General features: G+C 35.7%; 1 protein-coding gene across 26 annotated transcripts in view; it reads right to left on the bottom strand.

The window, feature by feature from the left end:
• ZNF148 (zinc finger protein 148) overlaps positions 1-17047 on the bottom strand; it is a 142086-nt gene that overhangs the window by 90107 nt on the left and 34932 nt on the right. For 21 of the 26 annotated variants that reach the window (XM_015130046.3, XM_077993764.1, XM_077993767.1 and 18 more), the window contains one exon: positions 7268-7348. The exons of 2 other annotated variants lie outside the window; for them this stretch is intronic. The gene's annotated coding sequence lies outside the window, so the exon portion shown is untranslated. Of the gene's footprint in view, positions 1-7267; positions 7349-15240; positions 15331-17047 lie in introns of all 26 variants that reach the window. 3 more of the 26 variants (XM_077993761.1, XM_077993754.1, XM_077993753.1) reach the window with 2 other exon arrangements.

Raw genomic sequence — 17047 nt, 5'->3', positions numbered from 1 at the left:
GGTATGAATACTGAAGTGAAAATTCTTTCTAAATATAGTAAGTTATGACTCAATGATCAATGTACTGACTTGTTTTTATGTTTGAAATTGAACAAATGCAATAGTAGTAAGTAGACGGTAAATGAGAAATAAACTTGGCCTTATAAAGAACAACTGCCGGCCAGTCACGGTGGCTCATGCCTGTAATCCCAGCACTTTAGGAGGCCGAGGCAGGCAGATTACAAGGTCAGGAGATCGAGACCATCCTGGCTAACACAATGAAATCCCATCTCTACTAAAAATACCAAAAATTAGCCGGGCGTGGTGGCGGGCGTGTATAGTCCCAGCTACTCGGGAGGCTGAGGCAGGAGAATGGCATGAACCCGGGGAGCAGTGCTTGCAGTGAGCCGAGAATGCGCCACTGCACTCCAGCCTGGGCAACAAAGCGAGACTCTGTCTCAAAAAAACAAAAAACAAAAAACAATTGCCTAGATGTGGAATCTACAGCCTCAAAGATACAGGATATTCAAGGAAATTCAGAGAATTACAGACCTAAAAGGTTAGAAAAAACAAAACTTAAGGAACTACTTACAAACACTAATCACATCTGCTTTGTTAAAGTCTATGAAGTGAAGAGAGAAGAAACACAATGGCAGGCCTTACAAACAAACAGAACTAATGGCATGCCAAAACTTAAAAGAAACTATTATATAAATTCAACATAAAATTCTAGTGGCCAAAAACAATAGAAACAATTATGGTTATAAAATCAGATTAAATATTATCAGCAAGATTACCACCAACAGGAAAAAGCTGACAAAAAAGATAGATAAAAATATATGGAAAATTTTTAGCACGTTCAAAACAAAAACAGAGTATAGGCTATACACAGGAAGAAAACTTCCTGACAGTAAGTATTCAGAGCATAGTTAACAGACTAAAGATTTTATGGAATTTCCTACCCTGGAGGTTCTTAAAATATTAGATTCCTATCTATCAAGAATAGTTTGCAAACACTCCTTCACAAGAAGTGTGGACACCAGATGATACATGAAAGATCCTATGATTTTACATTAGCTTAGGATGGTGCAAAGGCAAAAAGAATAGTCTTTCCCACCTACATCCATATCAGTAATGATTTCCTCTTTGAACTTCAGAAAGTATATTAATTCATTTTTTAAAAAACATTTCAACAGTTTACATATTTTTTTAAAAGTCCAAATTCTTATAGAGCTGTTCACCTCTCAGTACTCTTGCATTTCAGAATTTTCCTGGATATTCACGTATATCTCTTTTTCCAGATACACTTTCATGCAAAATAAAATTTCTTTTCCTCAATAGGATTGTATCATATATAAACTATAGTGAAATGACAACAGTAACAATAAAAGGGGAGGGGCTCATCACAATCCAGAGTTGTTACAATATATTTTGTAAAATATCTATTATAGATATGTTAAATATGTTAAAAGGAACTCATGTTTTAAAGTTTTTTAATTATGAAAAACTGCAATCAACCAATAAGAGATCCTCAACAAAGATGCAGAAATTATGTAAAAGAACCAAATGGAAATCCTGAAGTTTAAGAATACAGTAACAGAAATAAAAAATTCATCAGAAGGGCTCAACAGATTTATGGCAAAAGAAAATCAGTGACTTTTAAGATACATCAATAGAAACCATCTACTCTGAAAAACAAGAGTGGAAAAAGATGGAAGCAAAATGAACAGAGCCTCAAAGACATGTGGAACAACATCCAGCTTACCAACATTTTGAGTACCAGGAAAGAAGGGAAGAAAAAAAAATTAATAAAATATTGGCCAAAACGTGACAAATTTACTTTCTTTTTTTTTTAAGACGGAGTCTCGCTCAGTCACCCAGTCTGGAGTGTAATAGTGTGATCTCGGCTCACTGCAACCTGTGCCTCCCAGGTTCAAGCGATTCTCCTGCCTCAGCCTCCCAAGTAGCTGGGATTACAGGAACCCGCCATCATGCCTGGCTAATTTTTGTATTTTTGTAGAGACAGGGTTTCACCATGTTGGCCAAGCTGGTCTTGAACTCCTGACCTCAGGTGATGTGACCACCTTGGCCTCTCAAATCCCCACCTGTGCTGGGATTATAGGTATGAGCCACCATGCCTGGCCCCAAATTTAATTTTTCTAAGGAAAATAAATCTACAGATCTAAGAAGCACAATGAATTTAAAGTAGGAAAATATAAAGCAACCTACAACTGGACACAACGTAGTCAAACTTGTTGAAAGCAAACACAAGGAGAAAAATCTTGAAAGTAGGAAGAGAATAATGATTCAGCATACGCAGAGATTAGTGGCTAACTTCATAGAGACAAGAAGACAGTGAAATCACATATTCAAAAAGTTGAAAGATACAGCTGTCAACCAAGAAGGCAGCAAAACTATCCTTCAAAAATGAAAAAATATTCCCAGATAACCAAAAATTGAGACAATTGTTTTTGCTAGCAGACCTGCCTTAAACAAACACCAAAGGAAGCCCATCAAGCTGAAAGGAAAAGACATCAGACTTAAATACACAGAAAGAATTGAAGAGCACCAGAAATGGCAAATATGTGGGTTAATTCAAAAAAGACTCTATAAACATATTTTTCTCATTTCTTCCTTCCTTTAAAACACCTAAGAATGTATAAAGCAATGATCACAACACTGTACTACTGGGTTTATAATATATAGAGAAGTATATTACAATAGCGGTACAATAAAGAAGAGAAAATGGACCTACATTGGAGGGAAGTTTCTTTATCTTACTGATAATAAGCAGCCTGTTACAATGCATAATCCTGACAGCAACCACAAAGAAAATATCTTTAAAAATATACAGTTAAAAAAATAACTGGAGTAATTAAAATGGCACACTAAAAAGTATTTAACACAAAAGGCAATAGAGGAAACAAAGGAACAAAAACATAGGAGATATCTATCTATATCTATGTAGATACATATATATATAAAGGACCATATCATATATAAACCATAGTGAAATGACACTATATATACTTGCTTTATATATATGTATATATATCTTTTTATATGTGTGTGTGTGTATATATATTGTGTGTGTGTGTGTGTGTGTAGCAGGTACCAAAATGGCAAATGTAAATCCAACTATATCCCTAATTAAATATGAATGGTCTAAATAGTCCAATGGAAAGGCAACGACTGTCAGAAAGGACAGAAACACAAATTCCAACTATATGCTGTCAACAAAAGACATATCCTACATTCAAAACTGAAAGTAAAAGGATGGGGAAAAAAAGGATATACTATAGAAGCAGTACCCATAAGAGACAGAATGGCTATATTAACATCAGATAAAACAGATAGAGACAACGAAAGACATTTCATAATAATAAACAGTCAAAACATCAGGAAGATATAACAATTGTGTATGCATCTAAAAAGAGTCCCAAAATAATGAAGCAGTAACTAACACGACTGAAAGGAAAAATTAAAAATTCAACAATTATATTTGGAGATCTCAATGTCTCACTCTAAATAAGTGATATAATAATTAGACAGAAAACTAGATGGCCGGGCGCAGTGGCTCAAGCCTGTAATCCCAGCACTTTGGGAGGCCGAGATGGGTGGATCACGAGGTCAGGAGATCGAGACCATCCTGGCTAACACGGTGAAACCCCGTCTCTACTAAAAAATACAAAAAACTAGCCGGGCGAGGTGGCGGGCGCCTGTAGTCCCAGCTACTCGGGAGGCTGAGGCAGGAGAATGGCGTAAACCCGGGAGGTGGGGCTTGCGGTGAGCTGAGATCCGGCCACTGTACTCCAGCCTGGGCGACACAGCGAGATTCCGTCTCAAAAAAAAAAAAAAAAAAAAAAAAAAAAGAAAACTAGAAAGGACAGAGAAGACCGGAACCACACTATCAACCAACTACACGTAAGTGGCATATATTGAAAACACTACCAAACAATACTAGAATACATATTGTTTTAAAACATTCTCTAGGAAAGGCCACATGCTGGGCCACAAAATAAGTCTCACTAAATTTAAATGGATTGAAGTCATAAAAATATGTTGTCTGAGCCACACAAGGTGGCTCACGCCTGTAATCCCAACACTTCAGGAGCCTGAGGTGGACGGATTGCTTAAGCCCCGGAGTTCAAGACCAGCCTGGGCAACACAGCAAGACCCTGTCTTATAAACAAATACATTTATATGTTCTCTAACCATACCAGAATTGAATTTGATATCAACTAAAAAACTGGGAAATCCACAAACATTTGGAAATTAAACTTCCAACTTCTAAATAACAAAGACAAAATGTAAAGGGAAATTAGAAAATATTTTTAACTGAATGAAAACGAAAAATATCAAAATTTACAGGATGCAGCTAAAGCAATACTTAAAATATATAGCATTAAATATATATTTGAAGAATTTCATATGTATCTTATCAAAAAATGTGAACTGATTCAAATACTCTTTCTTATTCTTCCATAGAGTTTCAATTTTTTTTTAAGTAATATGCTCCCAGGCATTTTTATCTTTGTAGTTGTCATTATGAATGTGTACCTCTTCTTCCATTATGAGCCCCAATACTTATTATTTATATTTTAAAAGATAATTATTTATGTATATTCATTTTCTTCCTAAAGACACCTGGCCAAACTAATTTACGAAAAAGAAGAAAAAGAAACAAAAGTTGAAGTATGAAGAGATTCATGTTATTCAGAGATGCTATAACCTGAAGGGAAAAGTGAGCCCTATAATCGATGATAAAGACCTTTTAAATCTAACACAGAACTGTTCTCCACTGCCCACCTCAGTCACGGAAGATGAGATTACTATATTCAACAATAAAAAATGAAAACTTCTGTTGGGCAAAATAATAAAATCAAAAGATGAGCAAAACTTGAGCAAAAGTAATCTAATAAATGACAAGAGGCTCACAAAGAAATGGTAAATATATAAAGTGATGAAAATACTCTAATTAGCCAGATGTGATCATTACACAACAATGTTTTAATAGTGTATAAAATTTAAATGTACACCATGTATGTTACCATAAATATACACTATATATGTGTCAAGTAAAAATAAAAAACATTACACCCTCATAAGTGTATACAATTGTCAACTGGAAAACTTAAAAAAAAAAATGGCAAGAGGCTCCTTTCCTTAATATACAAAAACATAAAGAGCTCCATAAAACGGCAAAGCACATGACCAAATCGGTAACTGAAAACATACATTATGGCCAATAATAAGGGGGAAAATCTTCAAACTCATTCGTAAGAAAAGCAAAGCTAATCAACAAAAAACTGACAAATATTAAAAAGTTTGACACTAGCTAGTGTTGTCAAAGAGATACAGAGATCCGCTCTCTCACAGACTACTGATATTTGGCCTTCTTTTTAGAGTTAGGCAATTTATCCACCAAATTGTTAAATGTACATAATCTTCAGTCCAATGATTTTTCCCTTCAGAATTTATACTACAGATATATATATATATATATATAATTTTTTTTTTTAATTTAAGACAGAGTCTTGCTCTGTTGCCCAGGCTGGAATGCAGTGGTGGCATCTTGGCTCACCACAACCTCCGCCTCCTGGGTTTAAGCAATTCTTCAGCCTCAGTCTCCTGAGTAGCTGGGATAACAGGCACCCACCACCATGCCTGGCTAATTTTTGTATTTTTAGTAGAGCTGGGGTTTCACCATGTTGGCCAAGCTAGTCTCGAACTCCTGACCTCAAGTGATCCACCTGCCTTGGCCTCCCAAAATGCTGGAATTACAGGCATAAGCCACCACACCTAGCCAGATAAATTTTTAAATATGTGCAAAGGTGTACCCAAGAATATTCACTACATCATCATTTACAATAGCAAAAAAAGGGGGCTAAATATCCATAAGTAGATGACTAGTTAGAAAAATTATGATATGTCCAAATATTAGAATACTATGCAGCATAAAATGAGAAGGAATGATTTGCAAAAATGTGGAAGTTTATTTTTTTAATATTACTGAATAATATGGTGTGATCTCATTTGTGTAAAAAACTGTGTAAATATAAGCACACACATAAATGCTTGTATATGTATAGAAATTGTCTGCAAGGATATACAATGATTATACCGAATAGGAAAGGGTTGGAAAGCCTTTTTTCGATGTTATAACATTCTCTATTGCCTAAGTGTATACACCTAATATAATAAACATGAGTAAAGAAGTAAAAAATATTGACCATAACAATTATCAGAAGATGAGGAAAAACTAGGAAAATCCTAAAATATGGCCACTGAAACTCCAAATAATTTCAATACACAAGGTGAAAAAGAATTCTCAGGCTGAGCGCAGTGGCTCAGGTCTATAATCCCAGCACTTTGGAGGCCAAGGCAGATGGATTGCTTGAGCTCAGAAGTTCAAGATCCGCCTGGGCAACATGGCAAAATGCTATCTCAACAAAAAAAAACACAAAAGTTAGCCAGGTAGGGTGGCCTGTGCCTGTGGTCCCAGTTACTTGGGAGGCCTGAGGTAGGTGGATCACTTGAGCCCCGCAGACAGAGGTTGCAGTGAGCCAAGATCACACCACTGTACTCCAGCCTGGGCAACAAGGCAAAAACCCTATCTCAAAAAGCAAAAAAATTCTCAAAAAACAAATTTTAAAATGCAGAGAGAAACTTTAGAATTTTTATGATCAGGCCAGGTACAGTGACTCACACCTGTAATCCTAGCACTTTGGGAGGCTGAGGCAAGAGGACTACTTGAGTTCAGGGGTTCAGGACCTGCCTGGGCAACATAGTCGAGACCCTGTCTCTATAAAAAAAATAAAAAAATTAAAAATACAACAAATAGAATAATTTTTATGATCATTAAAAACTGACATGAGTATGTGCCACCGACAGATATGTAAACTCTTTGAAAACTGTTAGATAATTTCTTTCATGTTGTATGAAAGATAAAAGCATAGGTTTAATATATGCACCAACATAGGCCAACAAGAAAGGAGAGGATCATTTGCCTTCCTAACATAGAGGCCTAAAAGAAGATATGCAAGTAATCTTAAGAGAAGATAATGGACCTAATCTTATAAAATTAACAATGTCATTTTCTATGTACATATGTCCATATCTACATATTATTTATAATATTTATAATAGTGATGTTATTTATATGAATATAAAAAGGGATTGGCCATAAATGCACACTTATACCCAACAGTTACTGTAAGTATGTGTAGTAACATTGGCATCTATCACAGGTAAAAATTAAAGATTGAGTCAAACAATGCTGAATTACCTCCATTAAATATGTCAGGCAAACGCCCATCCCGCCAGATCACGTGCTTGAATTTTCAAACTGCTGATTCCTCCCTCTATCCTACAAAAGTACACAAATACAGGTTATCCCCCAAAAGAATCAGGATTAAACACAGTCTTAAAGTCAGGTAAAATTGTTACATTTAAGTGTCCTAAGTTTAACAAAATTCTTACCATGGTAGATACTGTTAAATAAAATTAGTAACAACTAACACTTCGTCTGAGTACAATGACCCATCAATGCTAAATGATATTACAACAATGACTCAGATACAAATTGGACTTTTTCCAACTTAACTTCCAGTGAAGGATTAAGATTTCTTTGAAGTCAGGACAATAACCTTGACAATCATCTTAAATATCCTAAAATAGGAAGGAAAGCACAAATGTGTTTCATTAAAATCATATTCTGACACTCTCCAACACTCAAATAGCACTATTTTCTTGATAAACTCTTATAGTAACATTTCCCTCAGCTGAAAAAATCTAAATATATTAAGGATGCAGTTTTTGAAAATACAAACATAAGCATCTTAAAAGTTCAAAGCAAAAGGTATTTAATAATGCTAAAATGGTCCATCAATATTTTTTAAACATTATGCTATAATCAACCTTTTAGCAGAGACTAACACAGAAAATTAACATTCCACATTGGTACTGCATTGATACCAACCACAGATCACTTTATTCATGTAACTGGGATTTTTCCCAAGTATATTAAATGAAAGTAATGAAGACTGAAAGTTGAATTATCAGAAATAAAGAACAAGCCAAATATAATTTTATTCAGAAACAATAGGTAAAGCATTTTATGTAACAGTCCTAATACAAGTTTAGGGATCCATAAATACCTTGCACATCAATAAAAGCCATAAATGTAAAAGCAGGGTATTTTCTAGAAATTGATAATCTCTAGAAAATAACCAAGTATATCAACTCAAGGTTGTATTTACATATGCTTTATCAAGAAACTACAAACAGTACAGTCTTTCTGATAATTTAGCATTTTCCAGTACTTAGCTAGTCAGTAGCTTTGTTATTGAGCTAGTTACAAAAAAATATACTTTAAAATACGTTATTTCTACTAAGCTCCTAATTGCCTGCCTCAATGTTTTGCAGCCAAGCATTCAAAAGCATATATATGTCATTCCTCTCAATTATGCAAAGTTATTTTAAGTACTTCTATAGCAAGAGTACCAAAAGGATAATAAAAGCTATAAAACTATACTACTAAGTTAGACACTATTAAAAATGGGTAAAGTAAAGCAAAATTATGTTAAATTAAATTAGGTCTAAAGCTGCCCCTCTGGGTAGCCAACAAAACCTAACTTACTATGTAAACAAACTGCTACCTAATTTAAGAGTATATTTTTGTAACAAGTAGCTGAGTCTCAGCAAATCACAGTAGCCAAGCCTCAGCCAATTACAGACTGTCACCTGATAAGACTATGTCCATATAAGGCAAATGCCAAGAGGTAACCAATCAAGCTATTTCTGCTTGTCATTTGCTTTTTCCGTGTATAAATACTGCCTGCCTATGTTGCTGGGTGGAGCTCTCCAAACCTCTTCTGGTTCAGAGTGCTGCCTGATTTATGAATAGTTCTTTGCACAGATATGTACGCTCTGCTAAATTTGTCTAAAGTTCTTCTTTTAACAACTGTTTCTGCATTACACTGCCGCTGTTCAGTATTCTATTAGAATATTATATATTCTGTCCATATATTGCTACATACATTACTATATCCAACTTTTAGAATTGCTAATTACAAGAATAAAATTGAACAGAAAAGGACACTGCAAAACCTATATAAGGGGAAAAAATGTCTTCACATTATGCATTTTAACATTATGAGTCTTTTAAAAAGTTGATGTGATGTAGCTACTCCACAATCAGGATATTATTACACAACTCATCATGAGCTAGTAACATCTACAGACTGGACAAATGTTTTTGAAATCTTAATATTCAGTCGAACACATTTTCACAAAAAGCATACTCACCTTCTTGCATCACATTTTATTGAAAGCACTAGATTACTGCTGTCATACATCAAAGAATATAACTTAGATATGTAAAAAGAAAACAAAAATAAAATAGTGAAGCAAGAAGGAAAAGTAAACATGCATACACACAAAATAATATAACCTCAAAGTATAAATTTATAAACAGAAATTCTAGAATGTCTTTCCCACACAACCATTCCTCTACCATGTAAACCCACAATTACCCCCAAGTCACCTGTCACATAGTCTGTCTCTGGAACCCTAATTCATTTAGCATCATCTACTAATTTCATGTCTTCAAGCCTCTATCCCCCTTTCTCCTCTTCCACTCCTCTCAACCAAGAATGGGGAGAAGAGAACCTACTAAGCTGGAAACTGAAACCAAGCAAATACAAAAAGGCAGATGTAAAATTACTTGGACAACCACCCAAGTCAGTTCAGAACTTACTCTTTCCTTGCCCTACTACCCCACTTCAGCAGTCAGTGAATATTCCTGCTTAGCAATTCTTTTAACATTTTGCTGGCTAAATAATCTTTGATTATAAACACTTGGGCAGATATAAACAGATTAAGACTAAAAATATACAGATGTTCCTTGACTTATGAAGAGGTTATTTCCCAATAAGTAAAAAGTTTATGCCTATAACTAAATGCCTATGCCTTTTGCATCATCATAAAGTCAAAAAATCCTAAATCAAACCACTGTAAGTAGGGAACTATTATATTTTAAAGTAAGAGTTTTATTGTATCTATGCTATCAATCAAGATAGTAGTTGTTTCCTATCAACCAATGACAGCAAATGTTAACAGATATATAATATACATAAAGACTTTTCGTTTTACATGGTATAAACTTGTATACCCATATAATATTTAAGGAAATTTTCTACTAATACCAATTTGAATTATGGCACAGAAATAAAATACATAAATATTTTGCAGAGGCCATTAGCTACCACCCTTCCACTATTTAGCTTTGATAGACTGGCAATGTTCCAATATACTTACTAGCAGGTGGTCCGATGTATTAATTAAGCCAACATTTTTGTCATTAATTTAGTCAACATTTTTTATCACATGATATATATTTACAACACATTAAGATTCCTAAGACATAATAAAATACCCTGGTCTCTGTCCAAAGGCATTCATAATTTAGCAAGGATGATAAGCACATACAGAGTAAATGTTTGTGATAATAATGTGATACAATTGAAGCATAAGCAATTTATCATAGAAAAGTCAAAGCAGTGATCAATTAACTCTCCCTATGCTACCTTTTCAAAAGAAAAGGAAGAAGGTGATCTCTTAATGTTGATTCCACATGTAAGAATATATGCAATATATAAGTAATGAATATATGCTTTGGACTCTGCTCAGTAGTGTTCCTAGGACACTACAGGTATTAACTCAATCAAAACAACAAGCCTATGAGATTGGTATTGTTATTATTCACATTTTACAGATGACAAAACTAAAAGGTTATATAATTTACCAAAGAATATGAAAGTAGTAAGAGGCAGAACCAAACTCCTTATAAGGGTCTACAAAGCCTTACATGCACTACTGTGCTTATCCCCCACCCATCAACGACCACCTCCAACACTACCCACCCTCATCTTTCAGACCTCATTTTCTATCCTCTCCCCTTGTTCACTCCACTCCAGCAGCAGTGACCTGACCTCCTTATTGCCCCAGAATCTCCAGCATGCAGCAGAATCTACTGCACTGGCTGTTCCTCTGTCTGGAACACTCTTCCTCGAGAGATCTTTGTAACTAAATCCTTTAGCTACTACAAAGTCTTGCTAAAGTCTTGTTAATGAGGCCTCTTCCAGTCACACCATTTAAAATTGCAACATTCCACCATATACATTCAATCCCCCTTTTATCCTGTTATACATTTTGCACAGTACTGCCCACCTCCTAACATATTACACAACCTACTTATTTATGTTTTTTTTTTCCTGCCCTAACTATAAGCTACACAAGAGAAAAAATTTTTGCCTGTTTTATCCACTGATATATCCCAAGTGCCTAAACCAGTGCCTTACACATAAGAGACGCAGTATTTTTTAAATTATTAGTAAAGCTGGAATTTCCTCCCAGGAAAATCAGGCTCTAGAAGCTTAACCACCATACAACACTCTCTTTCTAATTATGGAATCATAGATAACAACACTAAGGCATGCAGAAAAGTCACCCAAGGTCACATTAACCTAACAAAATGGTGAAACTTGGTCTCAAAACCAGCCTAAATGGAGTTTGGCAACATTACGTTACCCTTAGAATTTCCAGAAAAAGACTTGACTGTCTTAACAATAAAGAAATTCAACCTACTGATAAGTCTACTATGAACTTTATGAAACACTGTATCAAATGCACCATGATAATTCTTAGCAACATAAATAGGTTAGTCCAATCTAACTTAATTTCCATTCTTTGTTTAAAAATAATGCTAGTAACAAATTTCAGAAGTACTCCTTCAGAAGAGCTACAAAAACTGCATGCACGTTGCAACAGACAGGAAGAGCTTCTTTTGTATTTTCAAATATTTCACATTTCATGTTTTCAAATATTTCACATTTCATGTAGACAGTTTCTACTGATACAATATTTTCAAAGTATATCTTTATGTTGTTTGCAGAGTATACTTTTAGCCCACCAAATTATGTTTTAACTGTCATCTTTGCCTAGAAAAGTAAGATTGCTAAAGATGAAGTTTTATGAATTAACGTAGCAAGATCCAGATAAAAGATGTGTTAGAAGAAACTCCTACAAAAATTCTGTCAAGAATATAAATTTCTAAGGCAATAAATAAAACCTTAATGTTACTCCTAAGTATGACCATCCTTTGAAAAGCCATTCATTGATAAAGAACATAGTTCTTGGTTAATTAAGGCAATCTTTCTAGAAAATCATTTTTAAAGTTTCAATGAAATGCATAATGCTTACACATTTTAACTGTTTATACTCCCAGGAGCTCTATCAAATAAAAAGACTACCTCTGCCCTTTAAATCAAAAGCCCAAAGCAATGAAAAGATAAATTACAGCACACATGGTTTAAGAATCTGAAACTAAAAATGCTTACAGTCCTTTAGCATCTTTTAACTAGAGCACATTTTACACATTATACATTTACACATTAGTCAAGTTATATTTTTAAATTAGTTCTTACTTTTATGATTTAATGAGGCTTTCTGAATGATGTTTTAAAAAGAATAAAAACTTGTTCCAGGCAAGAGATTTCTATGAATTTGTTTTGAATCTCTATAGAGTGACAATGCAAAGAACAGATGAACGTGTTCTTTAAATTTATAATAACTGCTTTGAAATTTAAAGTTATTAAGATTCCCCCTAAAGAGTTACACTTTATATATTTTGAACTAAATGATATCTGAATGGCCTAATAGTATATTTTTCATAACCATATCTATCCCAAGGAGGGATGACAGCCCAGTAAATTCAAACCAACCACCCCAGAAATCACTTTTTTTTTTTTTTTGAGATGTAGTCTTGCTCTGTCACCAGCTGGAGTGTGGTGGCACGATTTCAGCTCACTGCAACATCCACCTCCCAGGTTCAAGCGATTCCCCTGCCTCAGCCTACTGCACAGCTGGGACTACAGGCACGCACCACCACGCCCGGCTGATTTTTTGTATTTTAGTAGAGATGGGGCTTCACCATGTTGGCCAGGATGTTCTCGATCTCCTGACCTCATGATCCACCTGCCTTGGCCTCCCAAACTGGTGGGATTACCAGCATGAGCCACCGTGCCTGGCCAGAAATCACCTTTCAAAAAAATAAAAAAATCAAGTCACAATCTTTAAAACTTTGCAATTAGTGTGGTTACTGCACTTAGCTAAGAAAGAAAATCCTACAAAGGAGCACTCAGATACATAGAACTTGGCTTAGCAAAGTGAGTAAAATAAAGCCATCAAGTGAAAATTTTCACCTTCCCTTGATCTTTTCAAATCAACTAACCAATAAACATTCATCAAAGAAGAAACCAACTGTCCATCCATGTTAGAAACAGTAATGCTACAAAAGTAAGCACTGTTATAAACAATGCTACAAAAGCAAGCATTTTATAAACTTTAGACTACAAACCACTAAAGAGATAGAACTTTTAAATCTAAATCACCTGCTTCCAGAAGAAACATTCCAAAACTAACCCTATCACAGTGAGGATGCTGCACTGACAAGCAACTATGTAATCCTTTCCCAGATAACGTAAATTAATTTTTAAGGTTAGTAAGCCACAAAACTTAAGGAAACGCTGTTTAATTCTTAAATTTTTACTGAATAAACATTCATTTTGTAAACAATCATGATACATTTTGTACTAAGATGATCAAGATCACCCAGGCAAACTTTGAAACAATCTTCTCAAACATGAAACAACCATATTCTGATAAAGTACTTTAGAGTTCACAAAGTGCTTTCACAGGTGACATTTCATTCCCCACCCTCTAAACACTCACACACAACTACCTGGGCAAGTACTATTGTTTGTCTCAGTTCTTTAGATGATGAAACAGGTTCAAGAGGTTAAGTAACGAAGATTATACACCATCTTAGTGGCAAGACAAAGACTTCAACTAAGGCCGGGCACAGCAATTCATGCCTATAATCCCAATACTTTGGGAGGCCAAGGTGGGAGGATCACTTGAGCCCAGGAGTTTGAGACCAGCCTGGGCAACATAGAGACCAGCCTGGGCAACCATCTCTACAAAAAAAAATTTTTTTTTAATTAGCCAGGCAAGATGGTGCATGCCACCCAGATACTAGGAAGGCTGAGGTGGGAGGATTACTTGAGTCAAGGAGTTTGAGGCTGCAGTCAGCTAGGACTGCACCACTGCACTCCAGCCTGAGTAACAGAGTGAGACTCTCTCCAAATCAAAAACAAAAGCCATCGACCAGATCCTCCACCTCCTAATAAATGTCTACTCTAACATAACACCACAGGTAAGGTCCTTTTCAAATTAAGATATATTTAACATTACTCTTAGCAATCTTCTAGGAATCAGAAAAAAAGTAAACATCTTTAAAGTTCAGTGTAACACGAATAGACATAAATTTTGACATGAAGATGCTATTTACAATGATAGATACATATGTATATTATCAGAGAAAACTCATCATTTTTATTACACGAAGTTATTGTAATAATGAAGGGAACCCTAGAAAAGAATATAGAAATGCCCATTTAAAAATTAAAGTTTAACACTTCATTTAACTTTGATTTTTAAAGTGTCAATTCTTTGTGATCAAAAACATGTTAAAATACTATTACAAGTAGTTAGCCAGGCATGCTGGTACCCACCTGTAATCCCAGCTACTTGGGAGGCTGAGGCATGAGAATCACTTCAGCCTGGGAGGCAAAGGTTGCAGTGAGCCAACATTGTGCCACTGCACTCGACTCTGCGACAGAGTGAGACTCTGTCTCAAAAAAACAACAGCAGCAACAAAAATACTATCACAAGTCAAAAATAACAAGAAGGAATGGAATTACTAGTTTTAATATGAAATATAATTAAATGGCCGGGCGCGGTGGCTCAAGCCTGTAATCCCAGCACTTTGGGAGGCCGAGACGGGCGGATCACGAGGTCAGGAGATCGAAACCATCCTGGCTAACACGGTGAAACCCCGTCAACCCCGTCTCTATTAAGAAATACAAAAAACTAGCCGGGCGAGGTGGCGGGCGCCTGTAGTCCCAGCTACTCGGGAGGCTGAGGCCAGAGAATGGCGTGAACCCGGGAGGCGGAGCTTGCAGTGAGCTGAGATCCCGCCACTGCACTCCAGCCTGGGCGACAGAGCGAGACTCCGTCTCAAAAAAAAAAAAAAAAAAAAAAAAAAAGAAATATAATTAAATATGATCATTTAAAAACTTATAAGTGGGCCACAAAAAGCCATACTCCATTTCCAGTACATCTTTTGATATTTTTCACCTTATTCAATGCCAGAACCAATCTGATCTACTCTGTCTAGAATACATGCCCAGAATTACCCTAGGCACTAAACACAATGTAGAGGTGTGCCTAAACATAAAAAAAAAATCATATAGTCCCTGAGCTAAGGGAATAATTTCAAATCTGATTAGGAAAACTGAGATTTGCCATAAGAATCAATTAGAGAATACTAAGAAGTAGCCGCAAAGGAACCCAGTGATTCTGTAGTTGTTGCTGTTGTTCTTAGTGATGGGGTCTCACTACATTTCCCCAGGCTGATCTCAAACTCCTGACCTCAAGTGATCCTTCCACCTCAGCTTCCCAAGTTGCTGAGATTACAGGTGTGAGCCACCGTCCCCAGCCAAAAACACTAGCTTCTATTAATGTACAGTGAACATTTTCTTATTTGGGGCCAATTTATTCTCCATTAGAAAACTAGGCAATGTAAAAGCATGACAATTTATCTTACCTTTTCCAATCTATTAATTAGAATAAATCAGTTGCATAATACAAGATTTTCAGTCTTTTTCTGAAAAATGTTTAAGAGTACTAAAATGCAGTAACGTATTACGGGAACAGCTGAAACACCTTAAATACAATCTATTAAACACATCTTTGAAGAAAATGCTCAGAATTCAAAAACTCACTTTAATTAACTAAATAACAAAATTCTGTTTATGTGTAGATGCACGGGAAAATAGTATGCATCTATTCCCTAGCAACCTCTTGAGCTGGATATGACTGACCTCACAAAAACTTTGAGGGTCAGATAGTGTGGTTTATAAGTGAAGCACGCATTTTACATAATGCTTAAAAGTAAACAAGGCTGTACATTTTTAAATAACTAAAATAATATAATTGTATTGTTTGTAATACAAAGGATAAATGCTTGAGATGGATACCCCATTTTCCATGATGTGATTATTATGCCTGTATCAAAATATCTCATGTACTCCATAAATATATAACCTACTATGTACCCACAAAAATTAAAAATTAAAAATAAATTTTAAGTTCACAAAACACATAATTATATACCATTATTTTCAATGCTGAAATAACTCGCTGGATTGAGATGATGCAGGGACTTCAACTTCCAGTTCAGACAAAATGGCCTAGATCTGTTCTCCTACTGCCACTACTCACGAAGCACAACTGTAAACCATTGAAATAACAAGCAAAGGAAAATCCAAAGGTGGTAAAAAGGCAGTAAACCAACTTGGGACCCAAGGAATGGAGAAACAAAACAGCAGCAGAGTGTTTCATGTCCTCACACCCAACAGAAGAAGACAACCCAGACCTGACATTTCCCAACCACCAATCTAGCAAAAGAAAGTAGCTCAGATAGTCAGATTCCTCCCCGAAAACAAACGGCAACAACTCTCTGATGTTGTCCTGAAAACATCAGGAGAAGGAGATCAACTGGAAGCCCAAATGACAATAAAGACCACAGGAAGCACTCTTCTTCCTTACTTGGCCTGAGACTCTGTTTTCCACCTAGAGATGGAGAAGCAAGTAGGAGAAATTCATGGACCCAGCCATAGCAAGTGGCTCAGGTTGGGCCAAGAACCTCTTCACTTGCCCGAAGTTACCAGGACAGGGGAGAAAAGAAGAGACCAGTAGGTGGGTCCCACCATAATCCTCTCCCATCTGTAGACAATCAGAAACCCAGCATGGGGAAACCCCTTCCAGTGGGCGCTGCAGTAGGATCAAACAAACCAAGTAGACTGCAAAGTCTCTAAAAATTAAACTGCCACTGGAACCACAGCCCACTCCTAAAATAAAAATGTAAATAGGGCCCAGAGCC

Source organism: Macaca mulatta, chromosome 2 (assembly GCF_049350105.2).
Source record: "Macaca mulatta isolate MMU2019108-1 chromosome 2, T2T-MMU8v2.0, whole genome shotgun sequence".
NCBI lineage: Eukaryota > Metazoa > Chordata > Mammalia > Primates > Cercopithecidae > Macaca > Macaca mulatta.
Note: the sequence above shows the minus strand (reverse complement) of the source record. Positions and strands in the feature narration are given on the sequence as shown.